Source organism: Pongo pygmaeus, chromosome X (genome assembly GCF_028885625.2).
Source record: "Pongo pygmaeus isolate AG05252 chromosome X, NHGRI_mPonPyg2-v2.0_pri, whole genome shotgun sequence".
In the NCBI taxonomy this organism is placed as follows: Eukaryota; Metazoa; Chordata; class Mammalia; order Primates; family Hominidae; genus Pongo; species Pongo pygmaeus.
Window position 1 is genome coordinate 127,707,516 of NC_072396.2, and position 19,881 is coordinate 127,727,396.

At 38.5% G+C, this 19,881-nt stretch overlaps 1 protein-coding gene across 3 annotated transcripts in view; it reads left to right on the plus strand.

Annotated features, from left to right (window-relative positions):
- GRIA3 (glutamate ionotropic receptor AMPA type subunit 3) overlaps positions 1–19,881 on the plus strand; it is a 306,145-nt gene that overhangs the window by 244,826 nt on the left and 41,438 nt on the right. The window lies entirely within an intron of this gene.

The following is a 19,881-nucleotide window of genomic DNA, read 5'->3' on the forward strand; positions in this document are numbered from 1 at the left end:
AGCCTGCTGATTTTTATTTTATCATCTTCTCACAAAGGCAAGTTCACAGTGCTTTTAAGGGAGAGTTGGGAATGAGTGGGAATGTTATCAAAGGAGAGCATCTTAAATACCGGGCTGCTTGGTTGGTGATCTACTTCATTGTCGTTTAGAACCAAGACTTGAGTAAGACATAACAAGTTTCGTGTCGAGGGCACTGAGTTTGGACTCCCAGGTTTGAATCCCAACCCTGCCACAAAGTGATTGTTTGTCCTTGGGCAAGCCATTTAACTTCTACCAGCTTCAGTCCCCTCACTTGAATAATGAGGGGATTGAACTAAATAATATATATTCTGCTTTCTAGCTTTTACAAAAGCAGTGCTTTTATGTCTCAGAGGTTCACAGAAGTTAGGCAATTGACTCTAAGACCGATGAGTAATGGACTATAAGAAATTACATATTCTATTTTAAATGTTAGTTGTCTATTGAGATGCATTAGAATTGTATCAAGTATTTGTGTACATGGTGATAATTTCATTTTCAGGACAGCTGATAATTGTTTTAATTTCTTGGGTAGACGTATTCCCTCAGCTCCTCATAGGCAAAATCTTATTGGGGAAACAGTAAATTGTTCACTAGCAGAAGTTAATAAAGCTATGTAAAGTCTATCAAGAGGAAAGATGAAAGGAGATTGAAGCAGGAAATGATAGAAGGATAATATGAGGGACAAACCACTTTCACATAAACCATGAAGATCTTTATTCTGTGGTAACTGGACTATTAAGGAAGAATACTAGTAGAGTTTTTAAGAACTAAAATGTTTTTTCAGTTACCCCAACAAGAAAAATATGCTAATTTAGATTAGAAAATTGACACATTCTATAATATTACTACTGCCTGCTACTGTAACCACAGTAACTAGTTGTAGCAATGATCCAGAAGCCACTTGGGTAGCAGGTGGAGTAGTTAGTCACTCTCTCCAACCAATAATCAAGTTATTGGATGACAGATATAATTGCTGATTTTCCCACAAAGGCCCAGAGTAAACAGATGGTGGTTCTAAACCTGCTTTTTAAATAATCAATAAGAAATACATTTCTACATGTATTATCATGAGATTTGTCCAATTACTTCACAGTAAACCAGGAAGAGTATGTTTCTTGACATTATAGCAATTAACTACAAACTGTTTTCACTCCCTGAAAGAGAATGTATTAGTCCTGGGACCCTTTCAAGAATTCTCATTGATTCAAGATATCCATATCTCACCTATACCACCTGTTTACTGAGCAGATCATAATCCCCAACTGGGAGGAGGGGTCCAATGTTGGGAGCATCAAAATGACATGAAGACCCTCTGGAACTAATCTGGCCTTGACCCTCACTACTATGGCAGTCCCAGAAGCTTATTTAGAAACAATTTCCTGCCCCCATGAAATCACTCACATTTATCAGGGCTAGAAGCCTAGAAGCCAGGGATTTCCATCTGATGAGTAGTCAACACATAACCAGCTCCATGGAAATCTGGTTTGATATCAACCTTCAACAGAGCTTATGATAACCATCCCAATAGGCATGAAGTTTCTATATGAAGTAATTAACCACTTAGGATATCAAGACACCAGAAGTTTCTATATGAAGTAATTAACCACTTAGGATATCAAGACACCAGAAGTTTCCATATGAAGTAATTAATCACTTAGGACATCAAGACACCAGACTTGAACCCTCAGATAAGAGATACTTGTTCCACTGGAAAGCATTTTTCTTTCAAAAACAATTAGAGATTAGAAAGTTGTGCTTTAAATGGTAATCAATAAATGGCATCAATTCCCATTAGGCTTTCAAAGGTCATTCATCCATATTGCAGGCAAAAGGAGGCTCTCTGGAAAGATGAAGAGATTTATTAGCCCAGAGGCAGAAAGCGTGACCAAATATTCATTGCCCCCATGCCCAGACCCCATCTCCCACTTATTTTGTGTCTTTCTCAAAAACTAGGAAAGCATCTACTAAATCATTCAATGATGATTTCATTAAAGGGCATCATATTACCAGAGCTGATTTGAATCAACATTTAATTCTGAGCAAAGCTATTGCCACATTCTGATTGGTTTGTGGTTTCTAATGCTCATCAATTCCTAGCCAATGAGTAATTCGTATGGAAATTGAGCTGTTTTGAAAATCTGATTAGACAGGGAGCTGGATATTTCTAAGTATAAGGAAGTACAAATCATTTTCTAGTTCTGGCATGCCACTTTTTCTGTTTCCCCAAATGGTCACTGGTGGCATCATTAAGGACTTGGTGGGGTGGTTCTTCAGGGCAGCACATGAATGTTGATTATCTAAAAGTGGAACTACAAAAGCAGCATAGAGAAACCAACTCCTTTAACCTGCTTATACTGAAAATGTTATCTAGACCCAACAAAGGCTATCCTTGATATTCGTACAATACAGGGTTGTAGGGCCGGCGGCCAATTGGTCTCCAAGCCATTTAAATCCAATGGGGCAAAGAAGGCAGCCAGCAAGAGCACATCATCCTTTATTTAGGGACTTGACTGCCACAGTCATGTCACTTCCCCTTCAATCTTCAGTGATGTCAAGTCATAAAGGCAATTTTAAAAACTAACTCCTGGCCGGGTGTAGTGGCTCACACCTGTAGTCCCAGCACTTTGGGAGACCAAGGCAGGCAGATCACGAGCTCAGGAGATTGAGACCAACCTGGTCAACACGGTGAAACCCTATCTCTACTAAAAATACAAAAATTAGCTGAGCGTGGTGGTGCATGCCTGTAATTCCAGCTACTCGGGAGGCTGAGGCAGGAGAATCGCTTGAACCAGGGATTCAGAGGTTGCAGTGAGCTGAGATCTTGCCACAACACTACAGCCTGGCGACAGAGTGAGACTCTGTCTCAAAAACAACAACAAAAAAAAAAAAACAGTAACTCACATACACACACACACACACACACACACACACACACACACATTGGGGATCTCTGATAGCATGCCTTATGAACTTCAGAGGATGAAACAAGATCACATGCAACATTTACAAACATAATATGAACTCATTTCTTCCCATGCTCACTCTATACTAATGCTACAGGGACCAAATTATAATAACATAAGACAGCCTAGGGCCAGCCCTCTAGTCCTTCCACTAAGAGATAGGAATAAATAAAATAAAATTCTTTTCTAATTGCCCTGCAGACATTTTTACTTGTCCTGAGTAAAGCTGCCATTAAAATGATGGTATTTTTAAATGATTCATTTGTTTCTCTCATTTTCTGAGCTTTCCCTAGCTATCATCTTACAATCCCATAATCAGTGGAAGAGAGGGACCTGTTCCATCAGGAAAGGCAGGGAGCAGAATGCATGCTGCTAGAAGAGACACCTGGAATATTACTATCAACTCTCTTGATTTGAAAACTGATTTCCTTAGACAGCAGCTCCAAAACTATATATCCCAACCAGACGTAGAAGCACATATGCCAAAAAAACAAGTGGACAGCTTTATTGTTGTTGCCCAGAGAAATGCTACAATGATTTGGAAAGCTGCACTGAAACGACCATTCTCCACTAGGTTTTGGAAATTTAACCTGATACAGATTCATGTTAAAATGTGGCACTGGAAGAAAAAGTAATTCCAAAGTTCTCTCTGCCTGCAGACCTTTAAAAGTATTAGAAAATAACCGGGATGCTGGATTTCTTTTTTTGTGAAAATTGATATTAATATTTTATTAAGTTGCATTCAAATAATTATTTATACATTTATATGCATAAACACCCAAAACATTTTATACATGGAATCATATAAGATGGTATTCTCTTGCCATTATTTGTTTGTTTTTTAAAACTCAAATAAGTATAGATTTACTTTTTTTTTACTTCATGGTATTTAACTTTACTTCAACTCTATTATTTCCTTTATCAATTTCCTTTTGATAAATGTTTAACCTTTTGAAAATATTTTGGTGTTGTTAACAGTGGCTCAATAAACATTATTTTCCATTGATGTAACATAATTATTTTTAAATGTTTTTAAATATTTACCCTTCAGTTAGATCCCTTAAAGCACTTAGCCTGTGATGTGACATAAGCCATGTAATGCCCAGCTGCAGACAAAGCTGGCTTCACAAAGTTACAGAATGTAGTAGGCACCTGGCTGAGGAAAATTCTACCCCACAAAATATTTAGCCCCCAATAGGCACTTTAACAGGAATCACATTTTTCCCCTTTTTATATTAAATGTCTGATGGTGGAAGAAGGGGAGATGTTTGTTCTAAAGTTAATCCTAATGGAAAAGTTAAAGGTCCAATATTTTATTTATACCATAATGGACAATTTTTCTCTTTCTCATTTGCTGAACTTTATGCAAGGCTCTTGTGTTTATTTGGGCACAGCTCCAGAGGCCTTCATTCTTATTCTCACCTGAGTGGATGGCCCTGCCAGGTCGTGTATAACCTGTGATATGCCTGTGCATATACCTGTGTGCGTAGGCTGCTGAGGCCCTGGTATTTGGTTTAGTTTGTTGCTTGCTTTGCCACTGCTTGGTTTCTTGATTCTCTAAAAGAATACAAGGCAGAAAAATCCCAGAGAGATGTTTCAGAGTTTCAGAACAGTACCATTGAAGATACTAGTCACACTGAAGTTTACAAAAGTTACATATAAGAGAACAAAGACTTCTTTCATCATTTAGACAGTGTTGGTTTGACAACGGTTTTCAGCAAATCACATCACCAAATAAGAAACTAAACTTGCTGACTCAGCCTATTGCACTAACCACTAAACTCAGCTTCCTCTCTTAGCTACACAGGGCAGAAACACAGGGAGGAAAATGCCACCCTTTTTGAAACAAGCAAACTTTTGGAAAATGGCCAGGTCTGGAGGCTGACTTGTATAGTGCGTCATTTTACGAGATGTATACCACACCCAGAAACCTTGCAGAAATCATCATGACAGAGATGAGATAATCTCAAAAGTTTCTGATTTTATGTGGCGATCATTTGCCATGCTGGTAGAAGGTTTTATGAGAACTTAAATGCTCTCTTCTGGAATAGGCAGTAATTCTAGAATCCCAGAAAATTGAAATCCATGTCAATTTGATATGTTTGGACAGTTGACAGGGATATAGTACTGTTTTAATTCCATGTATATAGGACATAAAGACACATATTAAAATAAGAAATAAGGCACCAGATCAGAATGAAGCACCATAATGTTAATGAAGGCAATAAGTTCAAGGGATAATTTTATAAAACTGTCATTAGAGTATTTGCCAAGGAGAGAGTTACATTATCTCTATCATATCTCTTATTTCACTATACCAGAGCCTGCATAACTGCAGTGATTATTTTAGGACTTAAGACAAATACTTTAGTTATTCTAAGAACACACTGACATACAACTTATATGTCACATATAAGAAGTCAATTTTCTCTTTTTGTATTAGTTTTGATCAGTTAGCTGATGAAGTCTTTGAGTCTTACCCCAATGCTGGATGCCAGATTTCTTTTCCAGATACTTGGCCATATCCCCATTACAGATAGTTTGGGGGATAAAAGGAATTCTTTTTAAAAAATGAAATGTTTAACATTAATTTAAACCTCTTTAAGAAAGTAAATATAAAAGAAGAGGAGTAGAGAGAGTGGTGACTTGCTCCAGTGCCCTAGGCAAGGCAGAAGAATTGAACTTTATTAGGAGACCACTAAGGGGACTGTCCTGTCTCGTGAATTACAGGCATTGTAAGCCCTGTGAAGCACAGCTGAATTACTCATGAAGAATGTTTTGTCTCAACACAAGACTCTGATTATTGTCTTGGTCATTATAGTTTTTAATTGTTTTTAAGCACAGGCAGCAAAAGGAGGGGTTCTGCCATGCTGATTTGAAAAGTAGTCCCTGCTAATAGCGTTTCGATTCTGCTTACACATTCACAACCACACACACACACAAAGCATTTTCAACTGGGTCTAAATGTCTTCAATATTTATTGGTTATCTATAACAGGGCTTTTGAAGTATATGCAGGAAGGGAGAAAAATCTTTCCACAAGTGCACCTATGCAGAGTATGCTGACATTTTGACATAATCCAGAAAATCAACCATTAATCTTTAAGCTTTATTATAATTGAGCTATGTACACAACAGACCTCCCTGACACCTTAATCCATCCCCTTGCCTTAGGAAACACATCAAAATGTAAAAATCTTTTGTTAAAAATTTTTCTCACCAAACACCATGGTAAATTTAAGATCTTAACAGACAATATACCTGGAAAACTGCAGCCAAATTTTATTTGTTTGAAGACACATATAATGTGACCAAATGTTTGAGGACACATCCAAACCATGCACCAGGGGAACACATAACAGCAACAGATGAGTTGACACTAAGGGTAGTAGGTCAGGGACATCTGCTGTACATACTACTTGGCAGTTTTAAAAAAAGAAAACTGTCTTTTAATTTTGACATGGCTGTTTTGATGCTGTCTTATTTTTTTAAAAGTCTTACTTTCCTATGTTATATAATACACAACAAGAAGCATAGACCTTATAGGTCAAGACTGGAGACAGAGCAACAGCCACGGGTGAGGATGCTGAGGCTGGCCAAAAAGGCCTCTGGAAAAGGGAAAGATGCAGTGAGACCACCGTTGGCTTTTCCCATCCGTCAGCAGCTAGGAATCTGTGGCGCCATAGCTCTTCCTTTCAGGCAAGCCTCAGGCTGGCTGGAAAGGACAATCTCCAAGAAAGTAGAGGTTGACCTGACAACTATGCACACAACTGAAAACACATCTAATATCTGCCTCCAAGAGAAAGGAAAGCACTTAGCAATAAAGACAAGCTAATAATATGCCTGATATTCCATTATTTATTCAGCAGTCTTTCAGTAACTTTTGAGCCAAGCTGCATGCTAAGCACTGACGATCATACATCTTATAAACAAAATTAAATTCCTATCTTTTGCCAAATTACCTGAAAATACCTAGACAGGCTTTTTCACCATATTTGGAGACAGATTAACTTAAAATATAGGTATCTCACATAACTAGATGACTTTCCCTCCAGGGAAGCTGATGGTGTTTATTTCTATGGAGCTACTTCCCAGCATGGGCCAATCTATGGGTATGCTCCATGGTGAGTTAGCAGCACGGTTAATGATTCCCTGTAACCTCAGTAGGAAGATCAGCTAGTTTATGAATGAAACAGAAATGGCCTCTACCCTCTTGGAGCTCACAATCTAGTGGACCATTAGTTTTCAACACACATTCACATACATTACTACACAATCCACAGAACAATCCTGGGGCAGCCAGAACAAGTATCATTACACCTGTTTCATAGAGGAGACAAATGAGGTACATGACATTGTGATTTGCTGAATGTCACTCAGCTCAATGGAGAAAAGCTGGCACTAGGATCCTGATGCTCTGAGTCTCTAATGCAGCACATGTTAAGGCATCTGTATAATCTCCTGGTTGATCTATGTTTTTATTCCCCTTGATGGATCAATTAGAAAAGGAAATCTATGCCTACTTTCAAAAGACACTTCCCATGCTCTGACAACTTCAAAGGGTTCCAAGATAAGATGGCAAAGAAAGGCATCTATAAAGCTAGAGTGAATGCCATAAATGCAGCAAACCTCTATTATTACATGGCTTGCTATAGTTTCTGACATACTAAGGGTTATGTCATGTGTGTAGATGAAACTAGAAAGAACAAGAGAAAGATGAATTGTTTCTAGTTCCACATCCACTGATGACTTTCTTGTTTTTCTTTGGGTAAAGAATATTTGGTCTCAGTTTCTTCATTTATCAGGGAGAATATTCCTTGCTCTACTGTCCTTATGGGGTTGTTGAGAGGCTAATATCACAAAAGCTCTTTAAAAGTATGAAGGTGTCTACAAGTCCCAAGAAACATTAGGAAAAGGGCCCAGCAATAGAGCAATTAAAACCTAAAGACTCAGGGGGAGGGAGAGCATCAGGATAAATAGCTAATGTATGCAGGGTATAATACTTAGGTGATGGGTTGATAGGTGCAGCAAACCACCATGGCACACGTTTACCTATGTTATAAACCTGCACGTCCTGCACATGTATCCTGGAACTTAAATAAAATAAAATAAACCTAAAGACTCTCCAGACACAGTTCTGTAGAGATGTGAGGGGTACTTCACAAAAATAAAATAAGATAATCTCTCTGCTTTCTTGATGGAAGAGATGTGGGGTTTTTTTTTTTTTCTGGCTTTGGGAAGAGAAAGAAAGCTCATTCAATATTTTCCCCATCCTCTTGATCCCACTTCTACCCTTAATTATAAAATATTACTATTGTGCTCATCTCCTAGTTGATCCATCTTTAGCTATTCCTTTGTGGCCTGCAGATTCAACAACTTCAATATGCACAATTTAGAGCTGCCCTTGAAGACCATCTAGAAACTTTAGGTGCTTCCAAGGTGGCATGCCGGCCATCTGCCCAAAGTAACCAACCATATGGATTTTATTAAACTATCTCCATTAGTCCTCCAAAGTAACCTACTTGTTTATGAGAGCGTTTCACAGCCCAGAAAGCCTAAGGGGGTTAAGTCTCCATTCTTTCTGAGGCTGCCAACTCTCACAGACAGCATCAGGGTAATTAACATCACACAGGACCCCCAGATCTTCGTGAGAAGGCTGAAACTCTGTTTCCTAGAAGAACTCATCTAAGGATCTCACTTTCTTTTCTTATCTGACACAGTCAAATCATCTAATAGCCTTCCAGTTAAAGGAATGAGGCCCATCTGTTCAATTAGACTTTACTTGAGTTCACCTGGCAAGCCTGTGTAGGTTAAGTATTTACAGTCCTCTTTCATGCAGAAGCCTAAAAACTTGACCGTAAGGATCAAGTAAAATTCGACTTACGGAAACTCAACTAACAAGGACAATTAACTGGAATGCTTGGTAGCACTCCACTTTTGAAAGGAAAGGCAACTTAGACACACAAAACCTTGATAAGAATTTTTTCCCCAAAAGCCTACTAGATGATGTCCTGCAGTCAGATTCATTCTAGTCTTCAACATCATTCACATTTTGGTCAGAGAGTAAATGTATTGAATGTTTATCACAGCAATTTAGGCACCAGGTATACAGTACAGGAAACATGACAGAATCCTTATCTTCAAGGAGCTTGCTTTCTGTTGGAAGGAGACAAACCATAAACACATAAAAAATAGATGTATAGAATAATTCCAGGTACGGATAGGTGCTCCAGGATGCTATAATGAAGAATGACTTAGGGTTAGAAAAATAGTTTAAACTGGGAGCTTGGGTTGGAGGGAGGGTTTCGGGAAAGCCTCATTAAGGAGGTAACATTTTATCAGAGACTTAAATGATAAGAAGAGGTAGCTATGTGAAAATCTGATGGAAAAGTATTCCAAACAGAAGTCATGCTAAGTACAAAGGTCCTGGGGCAGAAACAATCCTAGAATGTTTAAAGGAAGGAAGAAAACCACCGTGGCTGAAGAATAGTAGCCTACATTAGAATTATAGTGATGGAGATTGTGTGAAGGAATCAGATTTACGATTCATTTTGGAGGTAGAGTCACAGAATTTGCTGATGGACTGGATAACATTTATAAGCAAAAGGAAAGAGCCAAGGATGACTCTCAGATTTTGGGCCTACATCCCTTTTCAGTAATCACTTATGAAATCTATAGTCACAAGGGCTGAAAAGGTATACTAGGACTGGTTAAGAAATTTTCCAAAGCATTAGAGTACGTTAGCTGTCTGAAGGGAAGAGTCCCTTTGTTATAACTGTTTTAAATACATCTATTGAGATATAATTCATATATCACACAATTCATCCATTTAAATGGTATAATGGTTTTGTTATATCACATTATTAGTTTTTTTTAAGTTGTGATCAAATATATTTAACAAAATTTGCCATTTTAACCACTTTTAAGCACACAATTCAGTGGCATTAATTGCATTCACAATGTTATGCAACCATCATCACTAATTCCAAAATATTTTCATCACTTCAAATAGAAACTCTATAACCATTAATCGACTTCTCATTCCCTCTTCTCCCAGCCCCTGGTAACTTCTAATCTATTTCCTGTCTCTATGAATCCACCTATCTAAGTACCTCATATAAATGGAACAATATGTCCTTTTGTGTCTGGCACATTTCACTTAGCATAATGTCTTCAAGCTTCATACATGTTATAGAGCTTCATTCCTTTTTAAAGGCTGAGTAATATTCCATTGTATGTATATGCCACATTTTGCTTATCTATTCATCTGTTGATGAATACGTGACTATTTGTGAATAATGCTGCTATAAACATTGGCATACAAACATCTGTTCAAATCCCTGCTTTCAATTCTTTGGATATACAGCTAGGAGTAAAATTGCTGGATCATATGTCAATTCTACGTTTATCTGCTATAACTTTTTTTTCCAAGACGGAGTCTTGCTCTGTCACCCAGGCTGGAGTGCAGTGGCACAATCTCAGCTCACTGCAACCTCCGCTTCCTGGGTTCAAACAATTATCCTGCCTCAGCCTCCCTAGTAGCTGGGATTACAGGCGCATGCCACCACGCCCAGCTAATTTTTGTATTTTTAGTAGAGATGTGTTTTTACCATGTTGGCCAGGCTGGTCTTGAACCCCTGACCTCGTGATCTGCCTGCCTCAACCTCCCAAAGTGCTGGGATTAAAGGCGTGAGCCACCGCACCTGACCTGCTATAACTTTCTAAAAGTCTGTTTTGAAATAAAATAGATGAGGGCATCTTCTGTTCTGTTTTCTTCTCATTCCTGTTTAAACAGTCTCAATCTTGAGGCAATAGATGTTTCTGCTTCAGTAGGAAGAGGGATGCTGGATAACTGGTGTTGGGGGCAGATCTGTAGTTAATATCACAAAGTTTCATCTTGATATCATGAATGAAGTTGAGGAGGAGGTTATATGTACGTATGCATGTATCAAAAAAGATCTAAAGCCTTGTCTACACCACACATTTATACAAAGCTTTGAACATTTTAGTTAGTGGCCCCAGCTTTTAGCAAAAACTTAGGGGAGCATGCTTCCTTTTTCTGTGTTTGGGTTGCAACTCTGGTGCCTCAGCAGGATTGCACTAGCATGCGGCCAACGGATGATAAAAATGGAACTCATTGTTCTCCCTCTGTTCTAAATGGTTTAGAATGTTACCTGTTGGAAGAGAGGGGCTTGGATAGAGATAATCTATTGCATTTCTCTCCAGTCCTGATTGCAGGAATCTATCTATAGGCTGCCCTCAAAATTGATCTTCTATCTGTATACTCTGTGGTGACCTAAGGAAGATGTCCCTGAACGTGGTTAGCCTCTATGCCTAGAGAAATCTGAATTCCAGAACTGAGTCTTAATTCCCAGTTTTGTCAAAATTCTTATGTGTTTATAACCTGATTTATTTGACTCTCAACTTTACTTCCTTTGAGTCTGGTCTGGGTTACAGACTATTATTTTTATGAGAAATACTTTATTTTGTTTTTTTTTTTAATTAAGGTACGTTACAAATAAAACTTACATATCCTGTCATTCTTGGCAATATGAATTCACCTTGAGGGCATTATGCTAAGAGAAATAAGTCGGGTATTGAATGAATTATCTAATACCTAAATCCAATAAGCAAAAATAGTCTGTTAGTTATCTCTCTGTTAGGGGTATGCTTGTTACACTCAACTCATATTCCTGTTCTTTTTTTTTTTTATGTTCATTTTAGGTTTGTGAAGGTTTGTTATATAGGTAAATTTGTGTCAAAGGGGTTTGTTGTATAGATTATTTCATCACCCAGGTATTAAGTCCAGTACCCAATAGTTATCTTTTCTCCTCTCCACTCCCTCTGCCAACCTTTCATCCTCAAGTAGACCCCAGTGCCTGTTGTTCCCCTCTATGTGTTCATGTGTGCTGATCATTTAGCTGCCACTTAAAAGTGGGAACACGTGGTATGTGGTTTTCTGTTCCTGCATCAGTTTGCTAAGGATAATAGCCTCCAGCTCCATCCATGTTCCCACAAAAGACATGATCTCGTTCTTTTTTATGGCTGCATAGTATTCCATCGTGTATCTGTACCACATTTTCTTTATCCAATTGGTCATTGATGGGCATTTAAGTTGATTCCATGCCTTTGCTATTGTGAATGGTGCTGCAGTGAACATTCATGTTCATGTGTCTTTATGGTAGAATGATTTATATTCCTCTGGGTATATATCCAGTAATGGGATTGAGGAGTCAAATGGTAGTTCTGCTTTTAGCTCTTTGAGGAATTGCTACACTGCTTTCCACAATGGTTGAACTAATTTACACTCCCAACAACAGTGTATAAGTGTTCCCGTTTCTCTGCAACCTCACCAGCATCTACTATTTATTGACTTTTTAATAACAGTCATTCTGACTGGTGTGAGATAGTATCTCATTGTGGTTTTGATTTGCATTTCTCTAATTATCAGTGATGTTGAGCTTTCTTTCATATGCTTGTTGGCCGCATATATGTCTTCTTTTGAAAAGTATCTTTTCATGGCCTTTGCCCACTTTTTAATAGGGTTATTTTTCTCTTGTAAATTTGTTTAACTGCCTTATACATGCTGGGTTAATACCTTTGCCAGATGAATACTTTAGAAATATTTTCTTCCATTCTGTAGGTTGTCTGTTTGTTGATAGTTTCTTTTGCTGTGCAGAACCTCTTTAAGTTTAATTAGATCCCATTTGTCAATTTTTGCTTTTGTTGTGATTGCTTCTGGTGTGTTTGTCACAAAATCTTTGCCTGTTCCTATGTCCAGGGTGGTATTGCCTAGGTTGTCTATCAGGGTTTTCATAGTTTTGGGTTTCACATTTAACAGACTATTTCTTGTATCAGTCAGTAACATTGATTTTCCAACCCACTGGGTAAAGAAGTCTGTCCTGGACACTCTGGGAATAAAGGAAATGCCATTCATACTCCTGAGTCCAGTATGCAGAAAACAAAGAAGACAGGTGATTTCATCAGGAATGGTTTCTAAAAAAAGAGGGCAATTTAAAATTATTTGGAGGGAGAAAAGAATTCAAAAATAGTTCAAGGGGGATGTGAGAATATTTTTGTGGCCAAGAAAAGAAAAACAATGAACAATAAGACCATGGCTTTATATCATATTAAACCATGGCCACTATTGACTGAGGTAGTTAGTTTTCTCTAGTGTTCACATTAAGATTTGTTTGTGAGAAATAGCATATATATATATATTTGGGGGACAGGGATTTAGGAGAGATAAAAACAATTAGTTTCTGAGAAAGAAATTATTGCTTTGGAGCAACTGTATCATAGTAGAAATCAATATATAGACTGCCAAGGGTAAATTGGGAATCATTCCTAGAGACCAAGGTACTCTGGACATGGTTTTATTTCTAATTTTAAAACTTACATTTTGCATGTGAAGGTAAGGTTCATTGAAAATGTGCTCTCCAAAGAATACTTTGCTTTCCTTTAAATGAGTTTCGGGCATCAATGTTGAAAAGCAAAATCCATCTACACTTTTGGCATACAATATCAAATGAAAGAGGATTTTATAGCAAATCTTTCATATTTAAAAACAACCTCATTACATTAGACATTGTTTTAGATAAAATAAACAGCCCCTTTCCTGAACATGCTAGTATGAATAAGATAATCATAAGAAGAGTCAAATTAAAGCCCCTTTGCCAAGAAGTTTGAAGTTTGATTTCCAAATGTTTGTATTCGCCACCTTCCTCTGAACACACACACACACACACACACACACACACGAGTACTTATGATTAGCATATTATTGAAGTTTATTATATATGAAAGTCAGAGAGAATAAACTGCCCCACCAGCCAGATTCTTAAAAACACTTTTGCTCCATTTTCTTGGCCTGGGATTTCAGCCAACTGTACAAACAGGAAGGTTGGGAACACCATGGTCAATAACCAAGGAAAAATATAAATAAATTCAAGGAGGCTTAGATAAATTCATACAATACAGATACGTGGAAAGTTGTTAAAGTTAAGCGACAGGTACTTGAAGGACACTTTCACTTTTAGAGTTGACATCCAGAAGACAACCATGGCTTCCCATAGTCCATAGTCCTGTCTTAAAACATTCTTATCTGGAACTGCCCAAAGAGCAGACCTATAGGGACTGGCCTATAATTTTTTACAAGATTGTTTACAAACACAGTTGTTTCTCAGTTCACAAGAATTGAGACTATTTAGCCTGAAGAAGATATGTAGCAGCAGAATGTATTAGAATTGTCTTCAAAAATTTGAAGGGTAGACATTTTAAAGATCGACTGGACTGTTCCGTGGGGCCCCAAGGGACAGAACAAAGATCAAAGAGTGGATATCACAGGGATAGAGATTTTAGATCAATGTAAAAAGAACATTCTAATATAGCAATCCACAGATAAAATGAGCTATATTCATAGATAGTGAGGTGTTCATCATTGAAGGGATTCAAGAATAGGCCACTTATCAGAGATGTTGAATAGAGGACTCAGTAATCTGATGAATGACTGTACTCGACCAGTGTTTTCCAACACTGTGTATATAAAATCATTTGGGGCACTATTTTAAAACATAGACTACTGGGTCTCATGCCCCACCTCAAGATGCTAATTCCATGCATCTGTGTTTTTCCAATAATCTGTGTTTTTCCAATAATCTGTGTTTTTAAAGCAGCATCCTGAATGATTACAACACAGGTAATCAAGAGCCACTCTTTGATGAATATTTGACAATTTTCTGCTTTGCTTTTTTTTTTTTTTTTTTTTTTCCTATGCAACGGATGCAGCGGGGAGGCTGGAAGTTGGGCCTGTGGTGTAGCGAGAAGCCTGAGTAGAAGTAGCTGGGGCCTGTCTGACATGAAGTGGTGTCTTGAGAGTGATCACAGCTGACTGGCTGAGGTCAAGCCACCCGCTCTGTGTGTTCCTGTCAGGGATTGAGAAAAAGGAAAAATCTTTCCTCTAATCAACAGGGACCAGTGGGAGATAATTGTTTCAGGGGCTGGAATCTGAGGCCGAATTGGCACTGTTGCATTGATGCTTTGCCAAAAGTTTAGGGAGCCCCAAATGAAGATCTCTATAGGGAAGCTCTAGTAATAGTATCTGGCTGAAGACTATGAACAATAAAACACCCTGAAAACTAAAAGTAAGAGCAAAATTAAACTGCAAAGAGAGAAATCATGGCCAAAAGCCTTGAAAGGTTTACAATTTTGACCTTCTTCTCCTCTGATCCAGATAATGCCCTTCCTTTTCCACTGCCCATTTACTGGTCGAGTCTTGGGTGACCAGGACTGTTGTATTTATGTCTTTATGGATCTTTCAGAGAGCCCCCTGATTCCTATCCTAGAGGACTGCAGGTGGCCAGGTCCAAGTGCTGGTTATCAGTGGAGATCTTCAATTAGTATGACCTAGGTAAAGGCTGTGGGTAAAAGGAACTTCTTAAAAAAATATGGAGCAAATGACAAAGATATATCAGGAGCCTGGAAACTCCTGCCCTTTGGAGAGAAGCTCTCTCCTACTTTCCTTTACCTGACCCTTACTTCCTTTTCTCTTTCCTTCCTTTACCTGCTGGGTCTTGGGTAGTCAGGACTGTTATGTTAGTGTCTGTACAGAGGCTTCAGGGAAACTCCCCACAAGTACTCCTACCTGAAAGAATTTAGATGAATAGCCATAGATATTAGTCGGCATGGGAAAATAAGAGCCACAGAACCTGGAAAGAAGTAGGGACATAAGCAACTTCATAAAAAGAAAGAAGAAAATGGAGTAGAGGAGCAGACTGGTCAGGAGCTTGGCAACTTATGCCAACCTAAAGAAGCTGTCCCACTGGCCCTTTCTGAGACCTAAGGGTCTCAGGTGGTGAGGACTTCTATGTTGGTGTTTTTATAGAGGCTTTAGGATGGACAAAAAGAAGAGCTAGCCTTCACATAGGAAAGTTCATTAGAATATGGTTGGAAGCTATGGGCAAGAGAAATGTCCTTAAAAATGAAAAGGGACAGAATGAGAGATTGCACCAAGAGCTTTGAACTCTTAGCTTTTAGCCAAAGATCTCTCCTATCATGTTATCCCTCCTCCCCCTCCTTCCTTCTTTGTCCTTACACCTGCCTTTTATGATGAGGCAGGTCTACTATGTGACTGCATTTTGGAGGTTTCAGAGAGCCTCATGCCTCCAAGTTCCCAATCTAGAGGACTGTAGCTGGGTAGACATAAACCTGGTTACCAGGAAGAGCTCAAAATTAGGAGGATGTAAATGTTATCAGGAAAAGAAACAGATTTTAAAACTGATACAGAAGGAAAAGAACCAGGAGCCAGGAAATTCCTGCCCTGTAGCCAGAAGCACATCCCTGATGCACAACTCCTTATTCCTTACTCCCTTTCTCTTTGCCTATTTGACCTGCTGGGTGTGGGCATTGGGTAATAAATGCAGTTGCATTCATTTACAAAGGCACTGAGGAGACCAGGGGTCCAACCTTCCCCACACAGAAGACTTGTGGGTGGACAGCCCCAAGTGACCAAATGGCAGGGTGAAGCCTCCTGAGAGTAAGCGGAGGTGATCTGTGAGGAGACTATGAGCTGCATACCCTCCTTTAGTATCTTTACCAGGGAGAGTTAGTGAGGGCACATCTTTAAGAAAAGAGTGGTATGGTAGATAGTACCCAGATTGAAGTGCTAGCTCTTAGGCCTAAAAGAAAGAAGTAGGATTTCTGTAATCCTTTCTCCCTCCCTCTCTTCTTCCCTCCCTTTTGTTAATTCTACATTGCCATTGCCATTGCCATTTTAACCTGCTATGGGTATTAGGCAAACAGAAGTGTGATCATAATCAAAGGCACCCATCCATGGAGTGGGCATAAGGTATCTTTTGAATACAGGCACCGGGGTGGCGATAGGAGGGTTCCAATTCTCAAGCAAGAGAGAAATGCTTTCCAGCCCAGAGGGCAGATTGCCCAGCCTTTATCAACATCAGCAGTTGGGCACAGTTGATCAATTTTCTAATCAGTGCAGGCTTTGCTGATTAAGGCTATACTGTGGACATTGCTCAGCTTCATATGTGGTTAAGCTAGACCTGTTAACAAGGTACATAGAGTATTTCCACCACAAATTATTTGGATATCTGATGGATATTTAAGAGGAGCCATTCCTTCTTTCTAACTTTCTTTGGAGTGCCATCATCTCCCAAACATACGGATCGTGGCTTCTGCAGAAAAGAGAACTCTGCCCTTCCCCTCCCTGGAAAGTAATACTCCATCTTTTATGAAGACCAGATCAGTTTTTATAAGGCTAGAGTTCAATCTTTTTTCACTCTTTTCTACTAGGACCCTTGCTATTACCATGGATACCTATTTTGCCCCCTGACACTTTGGAGATGCAGTACAGTATCCATTGTACCAGGATCTCCCACCTTGAAGCTCTTTTTACTGGTTTTCTTGTTGTTGTTGTTTGCTTGTTTGTTTGTTTTGTCTCCCAGGCAATTTCCAGGCTTGCCTATCTTCCAGACCAAAGATTACCAAAAGCTAGTTAAAAATATTTGTTATCTTTAAGGCTTTCCCTTTCTTCCAAAATCTTTGACTATACAACACAGCAGGACCCTACCTTAAGTAATCCATTAATCAGACAATTCACAACCAATGAAAGCAATAAATAGTAATTACTCACATTGGAAACATAATCTTCCCTAGAAAACAGAGATTCCTTAGTGCATTTAGTGCATTTGGGTGCTAACAGATCATTAACTACTTGTCAAAGAAACCTAGGAGGAGGGCTTTCAGAAATAAACATAAAACAGCCTATGCATCGATAGAAAAATAAAATTTGATTTTCAAAAATGAATCTAATTTATGGCACAGCTTTTTTCTAGGAATTCCCCTGTTATATAATGGAAGACATACTATTTTCTAGGCAAAGCAGCACAAATCAGGGAAAGGAACATTTAAAAGTGTTGGAAAACTTACTTGCCTATGTTGAGCCAATCTATGTAGGTACGGTTACATCATCCTAGAAGTCTGGTAGTCAATCTCGGAGTCTTCTTTACACACACTGGTCATTTTTTCAATACTTTTGGATCCATGTCTTCCTAATGCTGGACTAAATATTCAGCATGTGCTATGTTGCTAAAACAGAAACAATGAGAAACCTAAATGTTCTGCATTCCTTGATTTTGAGTTTAAATTTGTAACGTTAATATTGCATTAATAACCTATTTTGCATATCTGTTTGATTGTACCATCTTAAACATTCATTTAAACCTGGAGAGGTCAGCATGACTCCTACCTGCTTCTCACTAATAACATACTTTTCAGCGAGTAGATAATGAGCGACCTGGATAGAAATCAGTGGAAATGCAGATTGCCATCAGGTGGAGAAACAGGCAGGCAATCCACTTTCTCCACAACACTGACAAGCAGTTTTGAGGCTGAAGGTAGAGTAAGTAAGCCTCAAAGAGAGATGACTGTTTAGGAAGGCTCTTAAAATATTCTGTTGTCTTTACATGTGGTAGTATGAAGGAAAAGTCATCCTAATGGAAATTAAATCTTGCAAGTGACTTTAAAAATCTTGGGTTAATAGAAATAAGTGATTTAATTATGGAGAAAAAAACAGATAACTCTTGGCTACTGATTATCCTAATGGGTTACAGGCCTGAATAAGCATGCCTTAGTTTGTTGAATTAACTACTGTTAGTGGCACACAGGTAAGGATAGGGGTGGGAAGTAGTGGGCAGTCAAAGGTCTGCCATTGATTGATCAGAGCTGGGATAGAAGGCAATCAGGTGAGTCTTAAAAGAGAACCACATAACTTTTTTTAAGTATTAATGGCCCACTCCACTTTTCTGGAATAACAAAATATATTAATAATAATGCCCTTGCTCAAGATATAGAAGGCCTGTTTTTCAAGTTACTGTATTTCTTTGGTAATAAGGTACTGGCACAGAAACAGGGACTTATGTGAAATGTATTTCAAACCAATGTCTGCTAATAAATTATCCCACAGGCCATAGGTTTCACAGGTATTAGAAAATACATGAGATTTGGGCCGGATGCAGTGGCTCATGCCTGTCATCCCAACACTTTGGGAGGCCAAGGCTGGCAGATCACTTGAGGCTAGGAGTTTGAGACCAGCCTGGCCAACATGGTGAAATCCCATCCCTACTACAAATACAAAAATTAGCCGGGTGTGGTGGTGCACACCTGTAATTCCAGCTGTCTCAAAAACAAAACAAAACAAAAAAAAACACAAGAAACAAAAAATAATACATGAGATTTGGAAATGCAACCTGGGCTTTCAGTTTCTCTCTTCTAAGTTCTTTACGATTCAACATGGCTTCCTTCTGCAGTTTGACTATTTATCTTTACTGAATAAAGGTGATAGCTGTATCAGAAACTCAAGTCAAACTAAATAATGGTGTGATTTGTTTACTTTGGAGGGTTTTCAGACTTTGGTTTTGTTTCTGTTCAACGGTGGTAATAAAAACAGGTCTGAATATAAAACAACCTAGTTTTCTACTTGATTCTTGAAAAAGAAAAAAAACTTTGCTTCAGCTCATGAGTCTGTTTCTTATTTTTTGTTTTCTAACGGAGTTTGACTTGCAGATCTGCAATTTGGCAGAATTTATTTCTGTTTGGGGCTTTTGGTATAGCTTGGCTCAAGTCCCTGGTTACTGTATGACAGCAACCAAGCCAAATGGCTGTAACATTCAATCTGCCCAATTAAAAAGCGTTGGTTCCATGCCCCCTTTGGTGACTCAGATCAGGCAAATTTACTGTTGTTTTAATCTTGATTGTACTCAATTCTTCAACCCATCTCTCAGAGCTGATACGGATAACTACTTTTTAAAAACCTTGGGGAATTGTGAGTGTTGTCACCTGGCTGCTCACTCCTTTTGGAATTCTTCCCTTGGAAATAAGAGTCA